General features: G+C 41.7%; 1 protein-coding gene across 1 annotated transcript in view; it reads right to left on the reverse strand.

Moving 5' to 3' along the window:
* CNBD1 (cyclic nucleotide binding domain containing 1) overlaps positions 1 to 27,942 on the reverse strand; it is a 280,150-nt gene that overhangs the window by 201,375 nt on the left and 50,833 nt on the right. The gene's annotated exons all lie outside the window — the stretch shown is intronic.

A 27,942-nucleotide genomic window follows, 5' to 3' on the forward strand; every position in this document is an offset into this window, starting at 1 on the left:
TCTGGCTCCTAGGCAGAGATGCAGCAGGCAGCTGTGCACGCTGCTCTCACACGCAGGCACTGCCCCCGCAGCTCCCATTGGTCATGATTCCCAGCCAATGGGAGCGTGGAGCAAGTGCTCGGGATGGGGAGGAGCTGGAGATGCTGGTCACTTCCGGAGCACAGCATGGAGCCAGGACAGGCAGGGACTAGCTCTGCCTTAGCTCATTAGCACCACCGACCGGACTTTTAACGGCCCACTCGGCGGTGCAGACTGGAGCCACCAGGATCCCTTTTGAACCAGGTGTTCTGGTCGAAAACTGGACACTTGGTCACCCTAATTCCCATGCATTAGGCAGCCAAAGCCCCAACTACCCTCTGTCACGTATTAAAACCTCCAGTTTCCCTTCCGACAATTAGCAGAATACAGTTAGGTGGTGTCAATACAAGGGTCTGTGCCATAATGAAAACAAAGTGTAGGGATAGTATAAAAGAAATTTAGTATCAAAATAAATAGCACACAAGCAGTGCTCAATTTATGCCAGGGCTGAGCCCCGGGACCTCTAGGCTTGGCAGTTCATAGCCCTGGCACCTCTGCACCTTGCTGCATCCATTATGAATGTAAAAAAATTACTTGAGCCCGGCACCTAATTGGTTGAACCCCAGCACTTATTTCATTACAAATTAAGCAGCGCACACAAACCATTTCATATTTAAGTCAAAAAAACTCTCCTTTTTAATTTAAATAATGCTGTCCCAAAATTTCCAGTCTGGCTTACTGGAGCACCACAGAAATTGGGGCCTGACCACTAAATTTAAATCCATCTTGCTGCAATGTTCATGGGGCATGTACAGTAGGAAGGTGAACACGGACACTGCTTAAATTGACAGATCATTAAGATTTTTGACTAAATATGCAGGACAGGAGGGGCACAATCAGATAAAATATGTCTATTGTCAACACCCTCTACACAAAGTCTCTATATTTTTCTGCTCCTCTCTTACCTTCAGTGTAGAGGAACAAGACAGGTTTTGTTTCAATCTGAGCCTTCTACAACACTTCACTAGACCACAGGATTTGGATTGTATAGAATAACAGTATTTCATAAAGATGTTTATTAAAGATTCTCCCTGAAATCAGCAAAGATACATTTTCCTACACAGGGAAATTACTGTGACCTAATTATAAATTATGATAATCCCAGTCCAGCATCTCATATCTATTGTCAGTAGGAAAGCTAGGCGATTTAGCTATAATGCTTTAGAATAAAACCATCAGAGGGTCATGATCTTTGAGAGAAAAAGCTTTATAATCAGCTATAAAAAGGCCTGTTAGGTAGATCTTTGGAGTGAAACCTTAAAACCTTTTCCCATAGTAATACATATTTCAGGTTCATTCTGCCAAAAAAACACAATATAGGATGATATGGTGGCTGCTTTCCATAACAGAATAAAAGGCTTTGTATGCACATATGACCAACAGATGTAGAAATGTTTAATATTCCAACTCTAATCAAATAAGATCATCTGATAGCCTCATTATATTGAACACCATAAATCTGATTTTTTTTCCTTCTGAAAGCATACTCAATTTCCAACAATGTAGTTCTCTGACCATGCCAAAATTTGCCATGCTAGATTAGATGGTAAATCTCACACAAGAAAATATGTTCCATAGATTATGACCTGGCTCTGGACATTGATTCAAATGAACTGGCATTTTACAGTGAAGTATAGCTATAAAAGAAGTGAAAATAGAGAATGATAAATGAATATTTTGCTGTTCCATACTGCCTTTCCTCCCAAAGGATTCTAAAGTCTTTTACAAACTGTGGCCCCAATCCTGCAATCAGATCCATGCTGGAGGAGCCTTGGGCCTACATGGAGCCCCACTGGCAATTGGCCCCAGGCTCTATCCACATGGATTCAATTGAGTATAGGGCCTTAAACTTGCAGTTACATCACCCAAGACTGAAATGTAGTATGGTAGTTTGTGTTGTTGAACAAGAATATAAGTATAGCCTTTTAGAAAAGATAGATTTGAGCTATATTAGACAGTATTACAGTGATACTACACAGTATGCCAAAACTAATTTCATCCAGCCACCTGGATTGTTATATCAGTAGGTTTATATATAATCAAAACTCCCCTTAGCCAAAATGTTTATGATTATAGGAAATGGCTAAAATTTGAGAGATTACTCCAGTCTCAATCCACTGCATTTTGATTTTATAGTACAGTATTGATTTTGCAGTAATGTAATTCCAAATCCCACTTTGCTGCTGTAATCTTACTATCTTTCACCAGTGAACAAATGACTACCTTAACAGAACAGTCTTACACTAAAAAATAACACAGCATATCACTGATCATCCCATTTCCTCTGCTGTAAACTGAGCTGTGCTGGCATTGCACACCACCGGTTATAATAATTGCAGATGTTTCTGCTGATGCTCTAGTTAAATTATTTCTGCTATGGCTCCTTTTCACAATTTAGCAGTAAAATCGCACTTCAGGCTCTAACTTTTCATAGTCTTAGCCCAAAAGACTATTTTTTAAACTAAACCTTATTTAGAGATCATCCAGATTTTCCAACGGAACATTTTCCTGTTGGAAAATGCCGATTCAACAGAATCAAAACATTCTGCAGGAATGTGCTGATTTTGTTGAAAGCTTTGATGGAAACCAGGCAGGCAGGCTGGTTTCTGCCAGCTGTGTTCCACGGCTGTGACTCCCTGGGCAGATTCCTCAACAGGGCTGCCTGTTTCCTGGAGAGCTGGACAGCACAAGGAGGCATATGCTCAGGGAGCTTGTTCTCTGACAGCCTGGGAGCCTGCTTCCTATAGCTGCCTGATTCCCCAAGCTTCCAGCTCCCTGGTGAGTCCAGCAGCTCCAGGAGGCAGCTGCCCAGGGAGTCAAGCAGCCAGGAGCAAGGCAAAAAAGTCCATTTTAGTTCTCCAAAAACAGAAAATTGTGACATTTTTTTCCCCAAATATTTTAAGTTTTTCCACAGGAGGCAAATCCTTTTTCTGTCCAGCTCTAGTCATACGTTCAATAAACAAAACAAAACAAAAACCAGCACCCATTCTTAATATGGAACTATCCAATTCTAAACAATGAATACTATAAAAGCAGATGAAGACCTGAGTCAGTTACTTCACAATCTTCAGACATGACTTCCTCATTTATATGCCATATTTCAATAAATACACTCACATACAAGTCTGACTAAGAAATCAAAATACATGCTGCAACCTTAACGCTAACCCCAGCATATATGAATTCAACTTTTTATACTTATTAAATACATGTATGTGCTTACAGTATATTCAGGCCATTTCTGAAGAACTCTGCATTCTTAATAATAATATTTTTACAAAGCATCTCATATTTGTCTGTACACATTAAGTAGAATTACACTCTCATGGACATCACATGCACACTCAAAACTACAATCTAAGAACATTATGAAGATAGCAACGTCAAGCGCTCAAAAGTTAACAAGTGCCAGAATTAAGGTTGCCTGTGGAACCTTAACTTGGCCCCCTTGTGCATATCCATTTTGATAGTCTTTAATTATTTTTCCACAGAATCCGTGCCTCATGCAGCACAAAGGATGGATGGTGCTCAATCAATAAGCAGCTATTCAATATTTCATTTTATTCTCCTCATTCAATGTGTAGCATGATTAAATATTTATAGCATACCTTCCAAACCTTGCACTGAATACAGAATTATTAATTTCTTCATGGGTTTTTCCAAGGTGTATTTACCAAAGTGTCAGAGTGCTTCACAAACATTAATGAACACATCTGTGCAACATCCATCTGACCAACAACTGCATGTTGTGCCTCTTTTATCCCTTTAATCACACTTGTGTGCCACCAAAGTTTCATATGGCTGGGCAGAATGAGTGTCCAAAGCTGTATTCTGCTTGTTTGTTTGGCTGAGCATTTTGGATAGCGTTAACTTTGCATGAGTTCTCAATAATATATAATTGTAACCTCATCATTCAAAAATTTAAAAAAAAGAATTACACACACATCTACGTTATGTTTATGCATGATAACAAGAAAAAAAAAACCAGAAGGAAAATATTGGTGCCCTTTTACAACCCGAACATTTGGTCAAATTTCTGGTCCCTGGGGATGATCCAGTTGGAAGTAGAAATTGATAGATCTGGTATTTTCTTTGATGCAATATTGGTTATTTACAATGCCTATACAAAGTCCTGCTTCTCCAAATGCAGGTGAAACCAAAAACTAAAGCAGCACTTCCTTAGCTTGGCCTCAAGCCTCTTTATCCAATACACACTGGCTTTTCCAAGGGTCACACTGTGCTCACAGCCTTCTGCTTGATTTTCCTGTTTTTTTTTTAACCTCTGCCTCTCACTCCATTCTTGTCTGTTCTCAGTTTCTGTGTGTTCTCTCTCACACACATGCCTGGTCACAAGACCCAGTGGAACCCCCTGTCCACATGGTGCTAGTTTCTGGGCAGATTCTATTAGGCCTTGTTTTAGGTGTGGCCCCTTAAGTGTTTCTTTCAACTGTCTTAGGTGAAGGATGTGTTTACAATTCAGTTTGAACAGGGTTTTAACACAATCTGTAACAAGGTATATTACCCAACTCATAACACCCCCCCCCATCTTTGCTTCACTCCTCATCACAATGAGACCCAAAATGGTGATGCCCTGTATGAACCATCCCAAACATAAAGAAAACAACCAATTCAACAAATTAAAAATGATACAAGATTAACTATGTACCTATGTCCATTGTCTTTCTGTCAAGATATTTTCATATCATCAATCCAAATTGGTTTTTACTCCCACCCAAATCCCTGTGCCATTTTTTGCTCCCTAGTGGACTTTACCACCATGGAGGGGTCCCTTTCATCCAGCTGCTGAGGAATACCCATTGTTTCAATGGAATTTGCTGGCTGAGGCAGACCCTGCCCATGCTGTTTGAATGGGGGATTTGCCTCTGTAGCAACATTTCCAGCCTCAACTGCCACCGCTACATTCACAGATGGTGGTGGGGACAGGGCAGCCAAGCTGAAATTCTATGCCCCACACTGTAAGCACTAGCTTCTGTGTCCAACATGAAAGATGTTTTGAAACATGTATAGGCCAAGACAGGAGCAGTCCCAAGAAATACTCTAGAAATGCTTAATCACATCCTGCTGGCTACCAGAATTGTTCTCTTACTATTTGCTGCTTGTCAGAAACATTCAGCAAATGAACAGGGATTAGTTCTTGTTTCAGATCCACAAGAACTGTAACCGCTAAGATTCCCCCAAGACTCAGGGTCTCAAAACAGGTTTCAACCTCTCCCCATCTTCCCCTTGCTGGAAAGCTACCACAGCACGTAACTGTTATAATGGTTTCTGCTTTTGGGGGCAGGACAATTCATTCACTGCAAACCAACTGCCTACAAACCATTTGTCTCACCTAGGCCATATTTTTTAAAGGAATTTACAGACACCTGGACTTGTAAGACCTTTCCTGAAACTGATTACACAGTTGTCAGCCATAATGATATCCACTATTTCTGCCATCCAACTTCTTTCTCAAATTCCAGAGGTCCAATCTTCAAACCCAGTTTTCCCAATTTTCCGACCGGTGCTCTTGCCCCATCACTGTCTCCATTTCAGACCAATTAGGTGATTCAGTTCTCGATCGCCAATTCTTTAGAGTTTTTAGCATGTCTGGTTTAATAACAGTTATGTTTGAGCCCATATCAATCATTATCAATTTTTTTTACGGATCCTGTTACACACTCACTAGCCTAACTTCCATTATTGTGGTTTAACTGCCCAGATCTAAACAAAAACTGTGGGGGGTGATCACTGGCCCTCCATCAAGCTTTGCCCCTTCAGCCTGGTGCCCCTGTTTCTCAAACTGAAAAACAGGCTTTCAATAGACACTTGAGAAAGTCTGTCTTGGCCTGTCGTAAATTTATAGCAATTCTCCTTTTTTGTGCCCAATTTTGTCACACTAGCAGCATTTAACTGAACTGTTTCCTTTTATTTTCACATTATTGCCAATTTCCCTTCTTTTACAAGCCAAATTTATCAGTTTTTTCTAATTGTTCAACAAGGTAATGAACAAAATTAGAATCCCCTGTTTCATCATACATATCAGACAAAGAGCTCTATTTATAGAACTCATAACAATCAGCTTCCATCTTCTTCACTAGTGATTGCTTCCTCTTCTGGTGCACTGGTGCAAAGAAAGATTCAAATTCTGTGGCAAATTCCACCACCTCCCAGAGTGTCTTTGGCCACCTTTTTCTGAATTTGATCTGCAAGTCCAACTGGGCATCTGTAAATTGGCCCACTGCCAGTTTATCCTGGAAGGTTTCGATGGTGTCTATGCATGCCAGGAACACAAGTCTCTGCAGGTCCTCTGCCAGGTGGGGTTTCTTTTCCCCTCTCTCCTTGTAGCTCTTTGCTGTGTCCTGGCCAGCTCAAATTGGTAGCTAGCTCCTAACCACATGTCAAGGGCTTATACCAGGTCCAAATAACTCCGTCTCCTTTCTGGGGCTAAATTGTGCCGCACAATCAGAGCTGGGTCACCCAAGCTGGTTGCTAGTAACCCCCCTTCTGTCCCTCCTCCCAACCATTCATTTGAGCATTTGTGGAACTGAGGCCAAATATGCCTCCCAGGGAGCTTTTCCCTCAAAGATAGTGAGTGCAATTTTGCATTATTTGAGCTGGAACAGCCTAACCTCTCCCCTCTAGGCCTCTGTGGATTATAAAACGGGGTAGCAAACTGTTGTAAATGTCCAGTCTTACTTAAGCTCTCTGGCTGGCTCAATTTCTCATCCAGGTGGCTGCCTTCCACTGTGGTCTGTGACCCTTTGATTTCTTTCTGCAGCTAAATTTTTAGCTCCATAACTCTTTGCTGCAGCTCCTCACAGTTGGAAATTCCAGACTGACTAAAGCTTCCTTGGACTCCACCTCTTTCATGGAAAACCTTCTGGTCCATGGCAGTCAGATGGCTGGTCACCTCATCAATCTGTTTTACCATTCCAGCCTGGGTGTATTCCAGCTGGGCTTCCTAATCTGTCTGGACACTTTGTAGTTGTTGCTTTTCTGCCTGCAAGTCATCTCCGAGCCCTTTCTGGCAAACCTCCAGATTTAATCGCTTTTGTGAAGCCTACAGCTCCTGTTTCAGGTCTTTCTTTAATTCCTTTTGCAAAGTATCCTGTTCCAGTTTTAGCTCTTGTTGTAAATCCTTTTGCAAATTACTCAGATCCTGTTTTAAGTCTTGTGTTAAATTCCACTGGCCACTTTTGATTTCTGCAAGCCCCTCCACTATATATTCCACCATGGTTCAACAGGAATACCGGCTCATAATCTCTGTTTTTGGAACTGGACCCCACTCATAACACCAGTGTTGCCTGCCCTTTTTCAATCTGAGCATCTAGTCAAATTTCAGGGTCCTGAGGATGTTCCAGTTGGAAGTAGAAACTGATGGATCTGGTATTTTCTTTAATGTAATCTTGGTTATTTACAGGGACTGCACAAAGTCCTGTTACTCCAAATGCAGATGAAATCAGAAACTAAAGGAGCAGTTTCTTAGCTTGGCCCCAAGCCTCTTTAGCCAACAGACACAAAAACTGTCTCTAGCTTTTCCCAGAGTCACACTGTCCTCTCAAGCTACTGCTTGGCTTTCTTCTTTTTTTACTTCTGGCTCGCCCTCCATTCTTGTCTGTTCTCAGTTTCTGTCTGTTCTCTCATACACCCTGACACCACAAATTTGGTCACAACACCCTGTAGAACTCCCCATGCACATGGTGCTAGTTTCTGGGCAGATTCCATTAGGCCTTGTTTTAGGAGTGGCCCCTTAAATGTTTCTTACAACTATCTTAGATGAACGGTGCAGTCCCAATTCGGTTTGAACAAGGTATTAACACAACCCATAAAAAGGTTTCATAAAACAATATTTAGTACAAATGCACTGTCTACCAGCATTCCCACCTTTTTTTAGAAGTGACTTTTTAAAATATCCATTAAGCTTTTAGCTGCAAAGATAGTTAAACCTGTTACCTGCCTGTCCTCTCCCCATGTACCTCTTCCTCTCTGCCTTTCCCCATGGCTGCTTTTTCTTCTTTTACCCTCCTGCTGCCTAGTTGCCTCAGGACCTGAACCACTATGAAAACTCCCATAATTCTATGAAATTTTGGGTTCAGGAGGATGGGATTAGATTAATTAAAATATGTACAGTCAGAACTAAGGGCTTTGGGTCACATCATTTCCTGGTAGCTGAATAGGAATTGCCCTTCAGAAAAACCAAAGTGATGAGCGAGGTCACACAACTCTTACATTTTGAAAGAATAGTGCCTTTTTTTCAAATAGCATTTTTTCCAACAAGAAAGCACCCCCTTTTAGTCATAAGTGACGGGCTGAGTGAGCTCCTTCTCCACTTGTAGATTTTGTAAGGGTCACTCACTGTCTGTTTGGTCATTGGGCCTGTAAGTGCATTCAAAGTCTTGGGTTCCTTCCTCACCCAGCAACATGGGAAAGACAAAATCTAACACTGAGAAGACAGGAAAGAATCTTTAAACTCCCAAGCAAATGCATCGTGTTGCATATTTCCCACAAATCACCTTTAATATTTTCATTAGCAAAAGTATGGAAAAGACTCCAGGGCATGGACCGCACTAATTAAGTGAAATGTTCTTAATTCTTCAAACTGTCTTTTGTAATTTTTATTATAATAAGGCAGCACCCTGTGGAGATGGGTGATGAGAGGCAGATGTGAGGGAGGGGAGTGGGAAGCTGAAGGAGAAATAGTCAGTTTTCCATTCTCTCCTAGCCCCAGATGTCTGGGTGCAGCACATGGATCTTTAAGATACTTTTAACTCTTAGTGCAAAAGCTAAACCGTTCAATATTTCAATATGTAATTAGTATAAACTGAGTTAAAATTGGGTGCTGGGTGACAAACTGCTACTGAAAGGGAAGCTGGGTTTCAGGGGATAGAAAGAAGGGTCTAAATAGTCCATGGAACCTTAAAAGAATAGGGAAAGAGGATTAAGAAAATGAACAAACAGCAGAATATTCAAAAGAGTAGAAAAATGGTATTTATAACCTTTTCATTATTATTGTCTCATCATTGTACTAGAAACTACTTTTCACAGTGGACGGATGTTTGCATAAGATCCCCTCCCTTTAATCTCTTTTTAATATTTTTTTTCCAAAATGTGAAGTCATACTCTAATAGTAAAAAGCCACTTCAGGTTGTGCATTAATAGGCTATTGATGGACTTCTAGGGTGGCTAAAGGAACCCAACTTTTGGGCACCCATCCTGCTAGTGTGAAGGATGAATTAAAATAAAGTGAATTGCATGTGGATGCCTCTTTTTCTCTGGATGCCTATCTGAATAGGTAGCGGTATGTCTGGGTGAATGGAGATCATCTGGCCTAGCTTGTAGAGACCACAGAAAACACTAGATGGACTACTTGTGGAGTAAAGCACTACTCAGTATAAGTAAACGCTTTATCTGGCTCTAAATATTTGGTTATCTTCATGACATGGCTGCATGCCTGAGCTAAGTATTAAACAATTCTGCTGTAAATTAGACAGACTGTGAGTAAGTAATATTTTTCTGACAATATTATGAAAATAAACATGGGGTGTCACGCCTCTCTCTGCTGACTTAAAATCCGAACGGACTTCAATAGGGTCACAGAGTATAAATCATTGTCAAATTTGTCTCTTTGTGTTTTTAAGGAGTGACTTCTAAAATATTGCAAGACCAACACAGACTTTGTACAACATAATTCATTATTCTGAAAGTTTTAAAGTAAACATAAGACATGGTTAATTATAATATACTGCTTAATGCATTAGTAGGTTTATCTTGTACCATGTGTTACTGCTAACGAAGAAATTACCTGTTAAGGAATATTTATTTTCATGTATTCTTGTTTGTACAATAACTGAAATACACAAAAATCAAGCACTTTCATCTTGCACTTGACAAAATTGGGCAGTTATACTGTAAGTAGCCAAAGGCATAACAGAGCTTGTTTAATGGACCAATAAGTCTGATTAGCAGATGTTAATGGACACTTTCTGGAGTCCTACTGCTTTTAGAAAACATTATGAATATTTTCTTGTTTTACTGTTTGCAAGTTATTAAATTGCCCCCTATCCACAGTATCTTTTTTCAAGAGAGTATAAAATAGTTACAAAAATTTTAATTTGTATTTGTAATTCTGGTTTGAGAATTAAAACATACAGCTCCAAGGGAGTCCCAAAAGACTCTCTCATTGTGAATGGTTCATCACTCACCCCACACTGTTTTCACTTTGTAACACCCTTGGGAGCTGTTCCCTTTCCAAATATTCATATTACTAACAGAAGACGGTCCTTTTCCCACAATGTTTGAATGCTATTTCTGAAAATCATGTTTATGGAGGAGTTGGGGTGGACATCCTATTGCTGTAATTTCTTCTGAAGCACATCTTTTCTATGAAGAAACTGTTCCAACTTGTGCCAATTTTTTAAAAGAGTAAACAGGATGATCAAGGTAATTATAGGCAGGTCTGCCTGACATTAATCCTGGACAAGATAATGGAGCGGCTGATAGATGGGACTCAATTAATAAAGAATTAAAGGAAAGTAATGAATTAATGCAAAACAATATGGATTTATGGAAAATGGATCCTGTCAAACTAACTTGATCACTTTTTTTGATGAGATTACAAGTTTGGTTGATAAAGGTGGTAGTGTTGATGTAGTTTACTTAGATTTCTGTCAGGTGTTTGACTTGGTATCACACAACATCTTGAGCAAAAAACTAGAACATATAAAATTAACATGGCACACATTAAACGCATTAAAATTGGCTAACTGGTAGGTTTCAAAATTGTAACTGTAAATGGAGAATTGTCATCAATCAGGTCTGTTTCCAATGATCCCACAGGGATCAGTTTTTGGCCCTACACTATTTAACATTTTTATCAATAATCTGGAAGAAAACATAAAATCTGCAAACTTTATCAGTGATGATAACACAGAAATGGGGGACTGGTAAATCATGAAGAAGATCACTTGGTAGACTTGGCACAAGCAAACAATATGTGTTTTAATATTGCTAACTGTAAATGTACAAAGAATGTAGGCCATACTTACAGGATGGGGGACTCTATCCTGGGCGGCAGTGACTTTGAAAAAGATTTGGGGGTCGTGGTGGATGATCAGCTGAATATGCACTCCCAATGCAATGCTGTGGCCAAAAGAGCTAATGCAATCCTGGGATACATAAACAGAGGAATCTCAAGTAGGAGTAGAGAGATTAAATAACCTCTGTGTTTGGCACTGGTGCAACAGCTGCTGGAAGATAGTGTCCAGTTCTGGTGCCCACAATTCAAGAAGGATGTTAATAAAAATGGAGATGATTCAGAGAAGAGCCACACAAATAATTAAAGGATTGGAAAATGTGTTATAATGATAGACTCAAGAAGCTCAATCTATTTATCTTAACAAAGAGAAGGTTAAGGGGTTACTTGATTACAATCTAGATGTACATATATGTGAAACAAATATTTAATAATGGTCTCTTCAATCAATCAGAGAAAGGTATAACACGATCCAATGGCTAGAAATTGAAGCTAGACAAATTCAGACTGGAAATAAATCATGAATTTTTAATGGTGAAAGTAATTAACTATTGGAACAATTTACCAAAATTCATGGTAGATTCTCTATCACTGACAATTTTTAAATCAAGGTTGGATGTTTTTATAAAATATATGCTGTAGATTTATTCTGGGGAAGTTCTATGGCCTGTCCTATACAACAGGTCAGACTAGATTATCATAATGGTCCCTTCTGGCCTTAGAATCCATGGATCTATGAAAGGAGTCCCTTTTTCAGATCTGTTTCACTGCTAACAAAAATGGCCACCTGAAAGAAACAGGATTTGAAATAATGAAACAAATGTGAATCATATTCACATTTCCAATTAAAATATTAATTTGATGTTTATATTGTCTTTCCCTCACGGAGCCACCTAGCAACATGAATGGAGTATGTTTCTGTCAATGTTAAGCTATTATTTTTCTGTTGCATGCTGCTATAAACTGAAACAAATTTTTTTTAAACTTTGTTACTGAAAATGAGAGAATCATTTAATATGTTCACTCCAGACTTCACTCTGAATATTAGATGTGTTCATAAAACAGTAAAACACATGTTTTATCTCAACCATTTGGTGTTTAATTTAAGATATGGAAAGGACTTTACACAAGGACTTTAAAGAGGAACAGGGAATTTTTGTTGAGTCTATAATGTATTGGTATTACAGATCTGTGTGTGCTCTGTCTGTTCACGCCCTGTGATCTGACTCAAGGACAACAGTGAGTGTTATCGATATGTTTCGCCCGTAATGACTTATTTCATCTCTCTGAAGTACTGAAGATACTAGAATGATAAATATAGGGGTTTACTATATTGAGTAACTTGATTAATCAGTAAAATGTGGATTTGAGTATACCCTTGACTTAGGATGAGTGGGCAAAAATTTAGAAGGTTGCTCATTTAAGTCTCTCTATCTCCCCACTCTCTCAATGCAGTAAATGAAAGAAAATGATGTTCAGCACTTTGCTGCACCACCCCTTTTTCCCTTGCAAGTATAGAATTAATTCTCTCTTGTGCGAGGGTTCTGACTTCTGAATGCTACTGCACTCAATCACTGATATGTAATTTTTTTTTTTGGTAGAAGGATTATTCTTATATGGTCCATATTATTCCTTTGCCTGTGGCTATATATCTGGCCAAATGTCTATTGAGCTTATATCCAGCTAAACGGCTTGCTTATAGGGCTTACAAGCTAGTAAACAACTAAATGAAGTGGCTACACATATGATAATCCATTAATACAATGGAAAAAAATATTAGAAAAGAATACCCAAGTTCAGTAGATTTACTGGATTTTTTGTCCTGAATTATATTTAATGGATTTTGAGTTAACAAAGAAGGGAAAAAGGAAAGAGAGCGTTATAGAAATAACATGCTAGAAAACGAAGACCTCATTTGCAATAGCTCTATTGGATCAAACATGTTTGTAATATCGAACCATATGAAAATCACATGATACAGCACCAGCATCTGGGAATTCTGGTCACTAAAAAAAAGTTATTCTTTCATGACTCCTATGAAGTTATTGGACTGAAGTTGGACTTTATAGCATAATATTTTTATCAACCATAGGGATGTGGATATTGGGATGTGCTGTAGTTTAACTTTTATTATGACAAGTGTTTGTATATACGCAACAGCCCTGAGAATGTAATTGTTTTGTGGGAGAAAGGTACAGAAATTGAAGATTTATAAATGTGCACCTCAGTTTACCTGTATGACATTATCCTGCCTGGCTACATAGAGTTAAATCTAAAGAGGCTGTTAGGGAAACCAACAGAAAATGAAACAATGGCAAAGAAAAAGGAACTATCCTAGAAACTGCCAAGCGTGCTTGGGGAAACAAGGGTAGAGTGATTAATTTGGGAATACTTCCAACCTGCTACAGATAGGCTGGCAAGTTTACTTTTCCCAGGCTGAACCTAGGATTAAAGGGGATACTAAAACCATAGTGATGCTGTCCTGTGTGGAGGGTTGGGGGGAGCTGAGTGGCTTGTCAGCCACTGCCGTGCGGGGAGGCAGTGACAAACACACACTGAGAAAAAGACACAGAAGCTTCAGCAAACAGGCTATCTCCCCCAACCTATAGCTGAAGGGAACTCACAAAACCTTGCAAGGAAATATTCAGTTCTATGCTTGTACAGCTCCGAGCACATTGGGGTCCTGGTCCATGGCTAGGGCTCCTAGGTGCAACAGTGATACTACTACTACTAATAATTACAGCATAGGTAACACTTGTTCATATAGTTCTTTATTGTTGTAACACACTTTTCTCTGCATGCTGTGTATCTTTGGGGATATAATTCTTTGTTTTGAAGAAGCTGTTTTAGAGTTTCTTTAATCAGCTGCTGTCACAGGCTCCTGGAGGAAAAGGGCTTTAAGGTGCCAAACAGTTGGACTTGTTGGCTTAACACAGTGGGGAAACAGCAGAGTTGTAGCCCAAAAATCCAGTCATAGCATGATCAGACCATGTGGTTCCACCCAGAGAGCTAGTGAAACCTTTCCCCAAAGGGATGCACTTTTGAGGAACTAAACAGGTCGAAAGCGCAGCTTGCCCTGTAACCATGACATACACCCAAATCTTGCTTAGAGAGTAGGTTTAAAAAAAAAAAAAGAAAAAGTTGTCAGTGAAAAAATATCCATGGAATCTTTTTATTTTGTTTTTTTCTGTTCTGTGACTTGGGAAAGGGCTGTAATTGTACAGTCTGGATGAAATGTACTCTGTATAAAGGGCCAGAACAAAGCCTATGCACTATTTATGTCCCACTTAAGCTCTCATAATAAGACTTTAATGGGACTTAAATGTTGCATAGGCCTCATGGTTTCCCTCTCCACAGGGATAAATTTCATCCTAACTATAATTACAGCCCATTGCCAAGTTACAGAACAAAAAAAGTGAAAAAGATCTGGGCAATACAAATTACCCCTTTCCTTCACTGTAAATAAGCACACTGTCTGCAAAGTTCCCTTTTGCTTTTATTCTCACAAGAGGTTGTGCCAGAAAGAGACAATTGCTCTGGTCTTAATTATGGTTACTCTATTGTAGGGGAGGACACTGAGAGGTTGACCACAGGCATGTGACAAAGAATACTGACTTCTAGTGCTTTAAACTTTTGTACAGTAGTTACTTTGATTGGATCTAAGAATAGAACTAGCAAGCTTGGAGGAGACAAACAACTAAAAGGGAATATCAAACAAATTTACTTTTGATTTTTTCTGAGTATAAGATACCAACCAACATTAACAAAACATGTTTGCTAATTAATACAGTAGTTATGAATTTCAACTTGCTGTATGATTAAAACTGTTATTCATGAAGGCAATAAAAGATGGTTAAAATGGTAATTTGATTCTTGAACCAAAATTTGACTAACAAAATTTACTTTTGATTAGTGTATTTGCATGAATAAGTAATTAGAGTTCTTAATTATATGGAATTTGTGAACATGTCAAAGAGCAATATACTATTTTGATATGTGACAATCAAGTCTTTCTAAAATTGCCCCAAATCAAGCAAATTAAATCAACAGAAAAAAAATCAGTTAACTTAAATCACAAAATTACTATCATCATGTTATTAGAAAAATATTATTTCTATATGGGTGAAATTCACCCAAATTAGAAGGGCCAACAAAACACCTTCAACAGTATAGAAGTCCCGCAGATACTTGAGGGCTGAGGGATGTGGAATGGACGGGCAACAGATGGTATTTCTGCCTGTCAACAGGAACAGCAGCTGGACAGGGGCTAACTGTATCATCTAGACCTGTTATTTGGATGTGCAAAGGAACTTTGCCCTCCCCAAGGTCCAAATTCAGAAAGGTACTTCAGCAAATGCTTAACTTTAAGCACATCACCTGTCGCATTCACTTTAATGGGACTATTCACATACTTAAAGGTAGACAGGAGAATTGAGGCTTAATTCCCTGCAAAAAACCATTAATTCAATTTATGTACACAGTGGGCAGTGGAAAATTTCACCCTTAACAGACAAAGCCTAAATTTATTTTGAATTTTAGTTTCTTTAGTTCCTTTGAAATATAATGAGATGTCTTATTTACAAAAGAAACATACAATATATTTCCTATGAAGGTAAGCATTTTTCTTTTGGGTTAAGTGCTTCCTTTTGGAAAAAAAATGGAAAATGTAAGTCAAACAAAAATTATTCATTGCTTGCTAAATGTATGCTGCACAGACTAAACGAAATGGAATGCAAATACAGAAATCCCATAAAGTTCCAGAGAAAACTAGGAAAAATAAAACCTGGATATTATCATTATCCAACTATGAGCAAGAATTTCAAATAAGTTCAGATAATGGAGTTTTTTGACAGTCCAAGGAATTCTCAATGTATTTATAAGAGACCAAGGGATATGACCATTTTAGCATAGCAATGAGCTTTGGAGAACTGAGATTTGGACACTCAGGCTACACTGCATTAATCGTAGAAAAAAACCCCAACAGACCCTGTGAGAAGCCCAATTGTACAAGCTCTCAAAAGGTTACCAGCACAATAGGTAGTCTCCTACTCCAAAACTAGACTGAATATAGTCCATCCATTGCATATGTGAATCCCAAGACAGAATTTAGATGGCCTTGGTACTACTGTACAGATCACCCCACTACACTGTAAAGTCTCTGGCTCTTCACTGATTTGGCTGAGGCAATTCCTGGAAGGTACAGATGCTAAATCTTCTTTGGCTTAATTTAGGCCACAGACACCCTCTGGGGTATTAAAGATTCAGACTGCTTTGTGCCACAGCTTGTGCTTTGAATGTGTGTCCTGTGTGGTTAATAAAGACCAGCGTGGAAGAACCTAGATTCTGTTGATAGAAATTGTCAAAGCCTCCTGTAAAGGCTGGCCTGGAGTAGTGCCACTTTGTGGATATTTTGGGTATCCTGCCGCAGCCACAGGTCTCTCAGGGGAAAGTGGGAGAAGTCTCTGTCCCTTGTGTTTGCTGAGTAGTTCTATAACCTTCACCCCTTTCTGGGGCATGGAAGGCTGGAGGGGATTGGTCCCACAATGTCCACTCACTAATGGATGTTCCCCAGGCTCCTCAACAGTCTCTCTTGCTCAGGGACTTAGTGCTTGTCCCTTAGTGGCTGTCACAGCTGTCAGGCTTATAGTAAAGCTCCATTCATGCAGAGAGGCAGAACTGCATACTGCTCTTCGCCAGTCAGCCCTGAACTAAGCCACATTCTCTCCTTTTCTTCACCCACCAGACCTGGCATTGGCAGCAGATATAGAAGGGCGGGGCTAACGGGGCCCATAGGCTCTCTAACCCTTTTCTGCTGGTGTGGAATTTCTCTACTCCATCACATATCCCCCACCTTATCACCCCATTTGGGGTATATCCCTCCTGCACCAGCTCTCCCCCAACTCACGAAAAGAAATCAACATTCCAGTGGGCTCTTACAGCCTGGTGTTGGATGTGGAAGAAGGAGGGCTGGAGGACAGGTACCACCATAATTAGGGGGTTAATGTCCTTCATGGTATGGAGCCAACATAGAGGGACATGCCCAGGTAGGAGTGTTGGAGTGAATCCATAGCCCACTTCTCTGCCAAGGCCTCTTTTTCGATTATGGAATAAACCCTCTCTCTGGGGAACAACTTCCAGCTTAGGCAGAGGATGGGATGCTTATTGCCTTCCAGAACCTGGGATAAAACAGCCCCTAATCCCACATCAGAGGCAGGAGTTCCTTGGTGAAGTCAGAGCTATAGAAGACTGGTTCTCAGCTGAGATGGGCCTTAAGAGTTTGAAAGGCCTCTTCACAAGCCTTGGTCCACCAGATCTTTTGGGAGCTACTTTTTATTGGGTAATCTGTAATAGGAGCCACAATGGTCAAGAACCCAGGAATAACCTATTGGTAGTATCCTGCCAGTCCTAAAAAACAGCATACCTTTTTCTTTGAGGAGGGCATGGGGCACATCTGGAGGGCTTGGACTTTATTCATCCAGGGTTATACTATGCATTGCCACAGAGTGTATCTGAGCTAGATAGTCTCATCATTGCCCAGGTGACATTTAGTAGGGTTTGCTGTCAGGCTGGTTCCCCTGAGGGATTATAATACAGCAGTTACATGTTCTACGTGGTCTTTCTAGTTTTGACTGTAGATTATTATGTTGTCCTGGTATGTGGTGTGATAGCTGCTATGGGCTGGAGGATCTGGTTTATCAGTCACTCGATCTTAAAAGGTCTCCGTAACCTGAACAGAATTATCATAAGATACAAAGGGGCTGTAGAAAAGGCAGTTTTTTTTCTCAGAATTGATGTGTGAGGAGGTTCTGCCAATACCCCTTGATCAGATTTAAGTGGTAATGTACTTCATCTCACTAGTCAGTCAAGTAATTTGTCACATAATGTGTGGCATAGGGTATGCATCAAATTTTGATACGATGTTGAGTTTCCTTTAATCTATGCAAAAATGGATAGTCACATTGGGTTTAGGGACCAGTTCTATTGGATTTCTCCAGTTTCTAAATGACTCTTCAATTACTTCCAGCTCTAGCATTGATTGGAGCTCTTGCTTCACAGTTTAATCTCAATTTCTGGGGAAGAAGTCATAGGTTTTCTCTGACCCTAAGTCCGGATTTGGTCTGCATGTCATGGGCAATTAAATGGGTTCACCCAGGTTGGGTAGAGAATACTGTGGAGAAGGCAGTGATCAACTGCAGGGTATGGCCCCTTTTTTCTGGAGAAGGTTGCTCTCAATTTTAACCATTCCTGGCTTCGAGGTTTTGGCGGCCTGTGGGCATAATTTGGGATCTGTCGGGTAGGGGCTGTAAAAACAGACTTTCTTAGGCCTTCCACGGCTTTAAAGGATTCACATAGTAGATTTGTTGGAGTTTTCACTTGTCTGATTGTCAAATTTCATAATTCAGCAGCCCCACATGTCGTATCACTACATACTGTCCTTGCCAGCTGGCTAGGAGCTTTAATTCTGTACTAGGTAATAGCAAGAGAACCCAAACTCTGGGTTGAAACACCAAAGGCAGGTCTTTTTATTATAGGCTGCTTCTTACGTGCTCTGGAAATGTAAGACTCTCTTGAGCAAACGAGACTAAAGCTTCCAGCTTCTCTCACAGGTTAAGGATGTACTGTACCACATTATCCACTTTAAATGACTGTTCTTCCCATATTTGTAAAATGAGATCCAAAATCCCTTGTGGTTATCTCCCATATAATAGCTTGAATGGAAAGAAGTCAGTGGAAGACAGTAGTACCTTTCATATGGCAAACAAGAAGGGAGGGAGCAATTGGTCCCAGAGTTGGGCATTCATGGCAAAGAAGCTCCTTAGCATAATCTTTAATGTTCTGTTGAATCATTATATCAGACCATCTGTTTGGGGATGGAGGATGGACATACAAAGGGTCTTTATTTTCAACAACTGACATAATTACCTCATTATCTGGGACAAAGTTTGTTCCCTAGTCTATTATAATCTCAGTTGGTACCCCAACCCAGCCAAAGATCTTTATAAATTCTGCAGCAACCATTTTGGCATTCATAGAGTATAGTGCTATAGCCTCCGGGTACCAGGTCACATAGTCCACCACTACTAAAATGAACCAGTAGCTTGTGGTGCACTTTTCAAGGGGGGCAACTATGGACTATTCCAATGCACTCAAAGGGTATGCTTACAAGCAAGAGAGGAACCAAGGTGTCTGGCTGGTGAGTCTTGCACACATGCTCAGGGTCTAACTGATCACCATATTTGAGGTGAAGGAATTTTCCACCAGATCAAATTGGCAGAAGATCTGGTGGGTTTTTGCCTTCCTTTGCTGTGTGGGGCAAAGGTCACTTGCTAGTTTGAACTAGAGTAAATAGTGGATTCTCTGTAACTTGAAGTTTTTAAATCAATATTTGAGGACTTCAATTACTCAGCCAGACATTAAGGGCCCACTACAGGAGTGGGTGGGTAAGGTTCAGTGGCCTGTAATATGCAGGAGGTCAGACTACATGATCATGGTGGCCCCTTCTGCCTTAAAGTCTATAAGTCTGTGAGCTTTCTCTGTTGGCTGAGGGGATGTGAGCTGGCATTCTGGGCAGGAGGCACAAAATTGTGGAACATCTTTATAGACTCTGGGTAAAAAAATCTGGGCTAGAATTTGAGCCAGCATTTTTTCTCTCTCAAGTTACCCCACAAAAGGTATGGCATGGGCACACCGTTGACATCTGGACACTAGAAACTGGTTTTAGATTTCCTCTGTCTGCCAGTCCTTCTCAAGGTGATATAGACAGTTGCCCTGAATTCAAAGTGTGGTTTGAATAGTTCAGTTGAATAGTTCAGCTTGACAATGATCCATGGTTTCCCCATTTACAATCATCACTTGGTATAGGCTTGGCTCAGCATGTCATCTGCTCCTTTTTGGTGAGGATCTCTGACTCAAGTAAGGGACTTGCTTTCATGTTAGGTTCTGATGAGGTCTTGCCTTGTTGGGTTGGCTCCCAGTGGTTAGCGGTCCCCTCACCAGGACTGGTGGTCTCTTCCATATCAGCAAGGTTCACTGGTTCAGGCAGAACTGAAGTGGGAAATAGGGAGGCTGCAGTGTCTGGAACAGGTCCTCAGAATTCCTTTAATAACTCCCCAAAATAGTCCTAGTTTCCAACAACAACAACAGGATAAGCAAGGGTTGGTGCCAGATGAACCATCAGGAACTTTATATGCTCACCCACAGTTAGAACAACTTGAACACAGGAATAAGATTTCACATCTCTGTGCACACATTGTAGCAGAATGGTGCCCTGGGCTGACCCAGGGTTTGGTACCACAGAGCTCTGCACAGTATGAGTACTCTGAGTCCATGAGACCCACCACTTCTGTCCCATTCACCTTTATGGGGGGTGGTCAACTTCACAGGTTTTGCTTGTCGAGCTCAGGCCCCAGATTTTCCCAAAGATGCACTCCTCATAAGGGCAATCTTGGGACCAGAGCTGAGGGCAGCCACATGAAAATACAAGTTTTGGTCTTTACTGTTGTGACCAGGGTCTCCTATGGATCATTGGAAGGTTGCTTCTGCATGAGATCCCCCCTAATTTAGGGACCACAGATATTCCCTTCCTAAGATCCAGTGGATCAGTGGACTCTTAAACTGGGCCCCAGCTTGAGGGCTCCAGACTTTTGCTCCAGAGTATCCATGGGCCTTTTGAGCCCCAGGATCTCCTGAGGGGGAAACATATTGAAGCTCCTCAAGATATATGCTTCGATGGCCAGCTTTCTCACTGGGCCGTTGGTCACAGTTGGTCCCTCACAGAGCATGATTGTAGGGACCTCTGCCATCAGATTGTTTTCCATGAGATGAATGGCATCAGTCATGATCTCAAGACCATGATGTAACACTCAGTCACCAGGGGGAATTTTTGGGTGAACTTTTCAAGTACAACTATGTCATAAATATAAAGGGAAGGGTAACCACCTTTCTGTATACAGAACTATAAAATCCCTCCTAGCCAGAGGCAAAAGCCTTTCACCTGTAAAGAGTTAAGAAGCTAAGATAATCTTGCTGGCACCTGACCAAAATGACCAATGAGGAGACAAGATATTTTCAAAGCTCGGGGGGGGGGGGGGGGGAGAGACAAAGGGTTTGTCTGTCTGTGTGATGCTTTTGCCGGGAACAGATCAGGAATGCAGCTCAGAACTCCTGTAAAAAGTTAGTAAGTAATCTAGCTAGAAATCCGTTAGATTTCTTTTGTTTAATGGCTGGTAAAATAGCTGTGCTGAATGGAATGTATATTCCTGTTTTTGTGTCTTTTTGTAACTTAAGGTTTTGCCTAGAGGGATTCTCTGTGTTTTGAATCTAATTGCCCTGTAAGGTAAGGTATTTACCATCCTGATTTTACAGAGGTGATTCTTTTATTTTTTCTTTAATTAAAAGTATTCTTTTAAGAATCTGACTGCTTTTTCATTGTTCTTAAGATCCAAGGGTTTGGGTCTGTATTCACCTGTACAGATTGGTGAGGATTTTTATCAAGTCTTCCCCAGGAAAGGGGGTGTAGGGCTTGGGGGGATATTTGGGGGGGGAAGACGTCTCCAAGTGGGCTCTTTCCTTGTTCAACATGCTTGGTGGTGGCAGCATAGGATCCAAGGACAAGGCAAAGTTTGTACCTTGGGGAAGTTTTAACCTAAGCTGGTAAGAAAAAGCTTAGGGGGTCTTTCATGCAGGTCCCCACATCTGTACCCTAGAGTTCAGAGTGGGGAAGGAACCTTGACAAACTAGTTCTGCCACCTGTGCTTCAGTCTTCATCTTTGGTCTGTGCCATCTCCAGCATGAGTCTCATAGCTTCTGGGTGACCAGGTGGGGGTTTGCTCTTGGAGGGTAGTGCTCATCCCAGAAGCATTTCTCTTTCAAGATGTCTAAGGCATTGATAATGGCCGCTTTGACCTGCACATAATCTTGGGCCACAACCAGGTCTAAAGCACAATAAGCATTTTGTACCACCAGTTAGGTATGAGACCAGCAAAACAGCACATTGTTTTAGGGGCTGTCCATGGGCACTCACTCGAAGGTTTTGATGAAGGCTTTGTGCTCATTGTCAGGTCCCAACTTTTGTAAGCCTGACAGGGATGGGGGCCACTGCTTGATCAAGGCTCGCAAGTCCTGCTGTGGTGGATGTGGTAGAGTGACCACCTGTTGTATTTGCTACTGATGTTGCTCTCTTGTGTAATATGCATTTGGCGCCATGCTGCCCAAGAGCTATCCATTTTGTGGATAGAGAAATTAAGTTTCTGGTGCCATTACTAAGGCACTATTACTAAATTTTCTTCTAATTAAAAAAAGAGTGTATTCCGAGCTTTAGCATTTCCAACTTTTAAAAAGCAAGCCAGTGGATTTATTTTTGTAGTAATATCCTTTAAAAATATGACAAGTATAGAGGCTGAAGGACCTAAGCTCTTTTGTATACATTTCATTTCCCTTACCCAAAATTTGATTTCTACTGAAACCTATATATTCATATCTCTCCTTGGCTGGATTGCTGTTCTTTCTCTAGAAAAGTTATATAATTTAGAAAACACTGACCTCTGGAGATCAATTGAGCAGATTTGAGAGGCAAATTTTGTCCTGTGGTTTATTTTTTTAAAAGATGGGTGAATAATATTTTGATTGATTTTATGTAACTAAACAGAAATCAATTTGTGCAAATTTCTGGAACAGGGAAGTTCTACATCACGCAAAGGTCTGAAAGCTGAGGACCAACGTAAATAATGTCCAGTCATATATTTAACAAATAATGTAAACAAACTAAAAGCAGAGAGATCTATCCAGGAGGGGAAACCTTCATTTCCTGGCTGATAAATTACTGTACCTTAAGAGTCTGGACACAGTTAGCTTAAAGGGACAACATCCATGGTTTCCCTGACACTCAAAAATAAAGTATTGTACCATATCATACTGAGGCGAAGTGGCCTCCCTCCGACCTTCTGAGGGAGGGCCCACTATCCACCCCCGGGTGGACAGAGCCAGGATGGGACCACCCCTCGCACTGGAAGCAAAGAGATGGACAGGGAGCATAAGAGGCAGAGCCTCCAGCTCAGATGGGAGAGAGCCAGCAAAGGAGTCAGATGCCTCTACCTTGCTGGCCCCCGGAATGGGGATAGAGCTGAACCAATCCCTGCCCCTGGAGGAGGACCCCAAGCAGCTGCTGGGAGGACTGCCATCTGAAGACTACCCTGAGGAGCTGCTAGGACTGCCAGCTGCCGAGTCCCCCAAAGAGAGGGAGAACCCTGGGACTACGGAGCCCTATCCCCAGGCTGTGGTAGGAAGTAGCTCAGGGAAACCAGACCTTCGTCCGGTTTTGCTGTCAGAGCGTAGGTCAGCCTGTTTTGGCTGGCTCCTCACTGACCCAGTGGCGGGATTCCCCTCCATTGTTAGGGCCCTGGGTTGAGACCTGGTGGAGTAGGGTGGGCCTGGGTCCCCCTACCCCTTGCTTCCAACACCATTCCTGGGATGGCAGCCTACTCACCATAGGCCAAACAGCCTTTGTTTGTCTGCTGTCTGCCCAGCCGGAGAGCTCAGCTAAAGATTGCCTATTGCTCTGTCCTGCCCAGAGAATCAGGGCCCTGACTTTGGTGATTGCTGTCTTCCCTAGCCAGAAGGCTGGACTAAAGACTGTTCCTTGATCTGCCCTGCCCAGAGGGCCAGAGCACCAGACTGTATGTGCTGTCTTCCCTAGCCAGGATGCTAAACTAAAGACTGATTGTTGCTAGACTTTGACTGCTGTGACAGATGGACTGGCCTCCCTCCGAGCCTGAGGGGGAGGGACGACCTCAAACCCACTACACATACACTGCAAGTGAAGCTGTGAGATTTAACACCATACTATAGCTCTACTTAATATACAATTAAGAGTGTCTTTCATTCTGTTTAGGTTTTATTTCATAATACTTTCTTTGTTGTCATCCTCTAAAGACTGTAACCCCAAACCACAATGAACTTGTCAGATCACAGTCTAGATCTACTCTATGTCATGAATTTCATTTAGCGCAGTGACATTATGTTTCAAAGACAATTGTGTGCAAGTGTCAGATACATACCAAGATGTTACTCAGCTGTCATTAGCTACAATCAGTCTTGTTGCTTATTCAAGCCCTAACTACTCCACAGACAGTCACTTCTTTTGTCCAATATCCAAACCATTCTTCCAACATTGTTTAGCCTCCAATTAGCCTTTACTGAAAACAAGATACAGCTTGTTTATTCTTTTACTAGAACAAAAGTTACATCATGTAGGAAACGGTCTTCTTATTTAAAGCTTTGTTTATTGTTTTATCCTTTTGGGGTTTTATCATGAAAAAAGATCTTGCTAATGGCCATATCTGAAATTTAAATTCGCAACATGCATGAGATCTTTGCTTAATTCTTCACATAATTTAAAAGTTGAAAATGACATTTAGGGAAATATTTGTAAATATTATGTATAAAAAGTAACCAGTACAACTGGAAACTAGATTGAGCAATCTCCACTACTAATTGTTCTAGAACATTCATTATATATTCTCTAGGAGGAAGTCTGTAACTGCGTATAATAATTTATGCCCCAGATTTAATACCGGGGGAAGGAGACCAAAGCCCTGAGGTAAGTGGGAAAGCGGGATACCAGGAGGAAACACAGGCAGGAATGTCTGTGAGGGGCGGGCTCCTGCCTCATACTGAGAAGGAGGGGTGATCAGCAGATTATCTCAAGTGCTTATATACAAATGCACAAAGCCTTGGAAACAAGCAGGGAGAACTGGAGGTCCTGGTGATGTCAAGGAATTATGACGTGATTGGAATAACAGAGACTTGGTGGGATAACTCACATGACTGGAGTACTGTCATGGATGGTTATAAACTGTTCAGGAAGGACAGGCAGGGCAGAAAAGGTGGTGGAGTAGCACTGTATGTAAGGGAGCAGTATGACTGCTCAGAGCTCCGGTACGAAACTGCAGAAAAACCTGAGTGTCTATGGATTAAGTTTAGAAGTGTGAGGAACAAGGGTGATGTAGTGGTGGGAGTCTGCTATAGACCACCGGACCAGGGGGATGAGGTGGATGAGGCTGTCTTCCGGCAACTCGCAGAAGCTACTAGATCGCACGCCCTGGTTCTCATGGGTGACTTTAATTTTCCTGATATTTGCTGGGAGAGCAATACAGCGGTGCATAGACAATCCAGGAAGTTTTTGGAAAGCGTAGGGGACAATTTCCTGGTGCAAGTGCTAGACGAGCCAACTAGGGGGGGGGAGCTTTTCTTGACCTGCTGCTCACAAACAGGGAAGAATTAGTGGGGGAAGCAAAAGTGGACGGGAATCTGGGAGGCAGTGACCATGAGTTGGTTGAGTTCAGGATCCTGACGCAGGGAAGAAAGATAAACAGCAGGATACGGACCCTGGACTTCAGGAAAGCAGACTTCGACTCCCTCAGGGAGCTGATGGGTAGGATCCCCTGGGGGACTAACATGAAGGGGAAAGGAGTCCAGGAGAGCTGGCTGTATTTCAAGGAATCCCTGTTGAGGTTACAGGGACAAACCATCCCGATGAGTCGAAAGAATAGTAAATATGGCAGGCGACCAGCTTGGCTTAACGGTGAAATCCTAGCGGATCTTAAACATAAAAAAGAAGCTTACACGAAGTGGAAGGTTGGACATATGGCCAGGGAAGAGTATAAAAATATTGCTCGGGCATTTAGGAATGAAATCAGGAGGGCCAAATCGCACCTGGAACTGCAGCTAGCAAGAGATGTCAAGAGGAACAAGAAGGGTTTCTTCAGGTATGTTGGCAACCAGAAGAAAGCCAAGGAAAGTGTGGGCCCCTTACTGAATGAGGGAGGCAACCTAGTGACAGAGGATGTGGAAAAAGCTAATGTGCTCAATGCTTTTTTTGCCTCTGTCTTCACTAACAAGGACAGCTCCCAGACTGCTGCGCTGGGCATCGCAACATGGGGAGTAGATGGCCAGCCCTCTGTGGAGAAAGAGGTGGTTAGGGACTATTTAGAAAATCTGGACATGCACAAGTCCATGGGGCCGGACGAGTTGCATCCGAGAGTGCTAAAGGAATTGGCGGATGTGATTGCAGAGCCATTGGCCATTATCTTTGAAAACTCGTGGCGAACGGGGGAAGTCCCGGATGACTGGAAAAAGGCTAATGTAGTGCCAATCTTTTAAAAAGGGAAGAAGGAGGATCCTGGGAACTACAGGCCAGTCAGCCTCACCTCAGTCCCCGGAAAAATCATGGAGCAGGTCCTCAAGGAATCAATCCTGAAGCACTTACACGAGAGGAAAGGGATCAGGAACAGTCAGCATGGATTCACCAAGGGTAGGTCATGCCTGACTAATCTAATAGCCTTCTATGATGAGATTACTGATTCTGTGGATGTAGGGAAAGCAGTGGATGTATTGTTTCTTGACTTTAGCAAAGCTTTTGACACGGTCTCCCACAGTATTCTTGTCAGCAAGTTAAAGAAGTATGGGCTGGATGAATGCACTATAAGGTGGGTAGAAAGTTGGCTAGATTGTCGGGCTCAATGGGTAGTGATCAATGGCTCCATGTCTAGTTGGCAGCCGGTGTCAAGTGGAGTGCCCCAGGGGTCGGTCCTGGGGCCGGTTTTGTTCAATATTTTCATAAATGATCTGGAGGATGGTGTGGATTGCACTCTAAGCACATTTGCAGATGATACTAAACTGGGAGGAGTGGTAGATACGCTGGAGGGCAGGGATAGGATACAGAGGGACCTAGACAAATTGGAGGATTGGGCCAAAAGAAACCTGATGCGGTTCAATAAGGATAAGTGCAGGGTCCTGCACTTAGGACGGAAGAACCCAATGCACAGCTACAGACTAGGGACCGAATGGCTAGGTAGCAGTTCTGCGGAAAAGGACCTAGGGGTTACAGTGGATGACAAGCTGGATATGAGTCAGCAGTGTGCCCTTGTTGCCAAGAAGGCCAATGGCATTTTGGGATGTATAAGTAGGGGCATAACGAGCAGATCGAGGGATGTGATCGTTCCCCTCTATTCGACATTGGTGAGGCCTCATCTGGAGTACTGTGTCCAGTTTTGGGCCCCACACTACAAGAAGGATGTGGATAAATTGGAGAGAGTCCAGCGAAGGGCAACAAAAATGATTAGGGGTCTGGAACACATGACTTATGAGGAGAGGCTGAGGGAACTGGGATTGTTTAGTCTGCAGAAGAGAAGAATGAGGGGGGATTTGATAGCTGCTTTCAACTACCTGAGAGGTGGTTCCAGAGAGGATGGTTCTAGACTATTCTCAGTGGTAGAAGAGGACAGGACAAGGAGTAATGGTCTCAAGTTGCAGTGGGGGAGGTTTAGGTTGGATATTAGGAAAAACTTTTTCACTAGGAGGGTGGTGAAACACTGGAATGCGTTACCTAGGGAGGTGGTAGAATCTCCTTCCTTGGAAGTTTTTAAGGTCAGGCTTGACAAAGCCTTGGCTGGGATGATTTGATTGGGGATTGGTCCTGCTTTGAGCAGGGGGTTGGACTAGATGACCTCCTGAGGTCCCTTCCAACCCTGATACTCTATGATTCTATGATTCTACCCCTAGAAATATAGAGCACAATCACCAGAAACTGGTTTGAAGCTAGAAGGATAAAAATTTACTTGCAAAACTAGTTAAAAATATTTAAGATCTAAGATTGTGATGAATGATTCCACACAAAAATCTTATTGTCAGATCATTTCGACAGAGGGAGCAAAGGTGAGCCAAAAACAGAACTGCACTCTGCTTTTCTTATGTGCCCCAAAACTCCCACTGAAGGAATGCCAGAATAGATCCCCAATACAAGATCTAAAACCCAGCGTTGACTTCTATCTCAT

The sequence above is a fragment of the Chelonia mydas genome, chromosome 2, assembly GCF_015237465.2.
Source record: "Chelonia mydas isolate rCheMyd1 chromosome 2, rCheMyd1.pri.v2, whole genome shotgun sequence".
In the NCBI taxonomy this organism is placed as follows: domain Eukaryota; kingdom Metazoa; phylum Chordata; order Testudines; family Cheloniidae; genus Chelonia; species Chelonia mydas.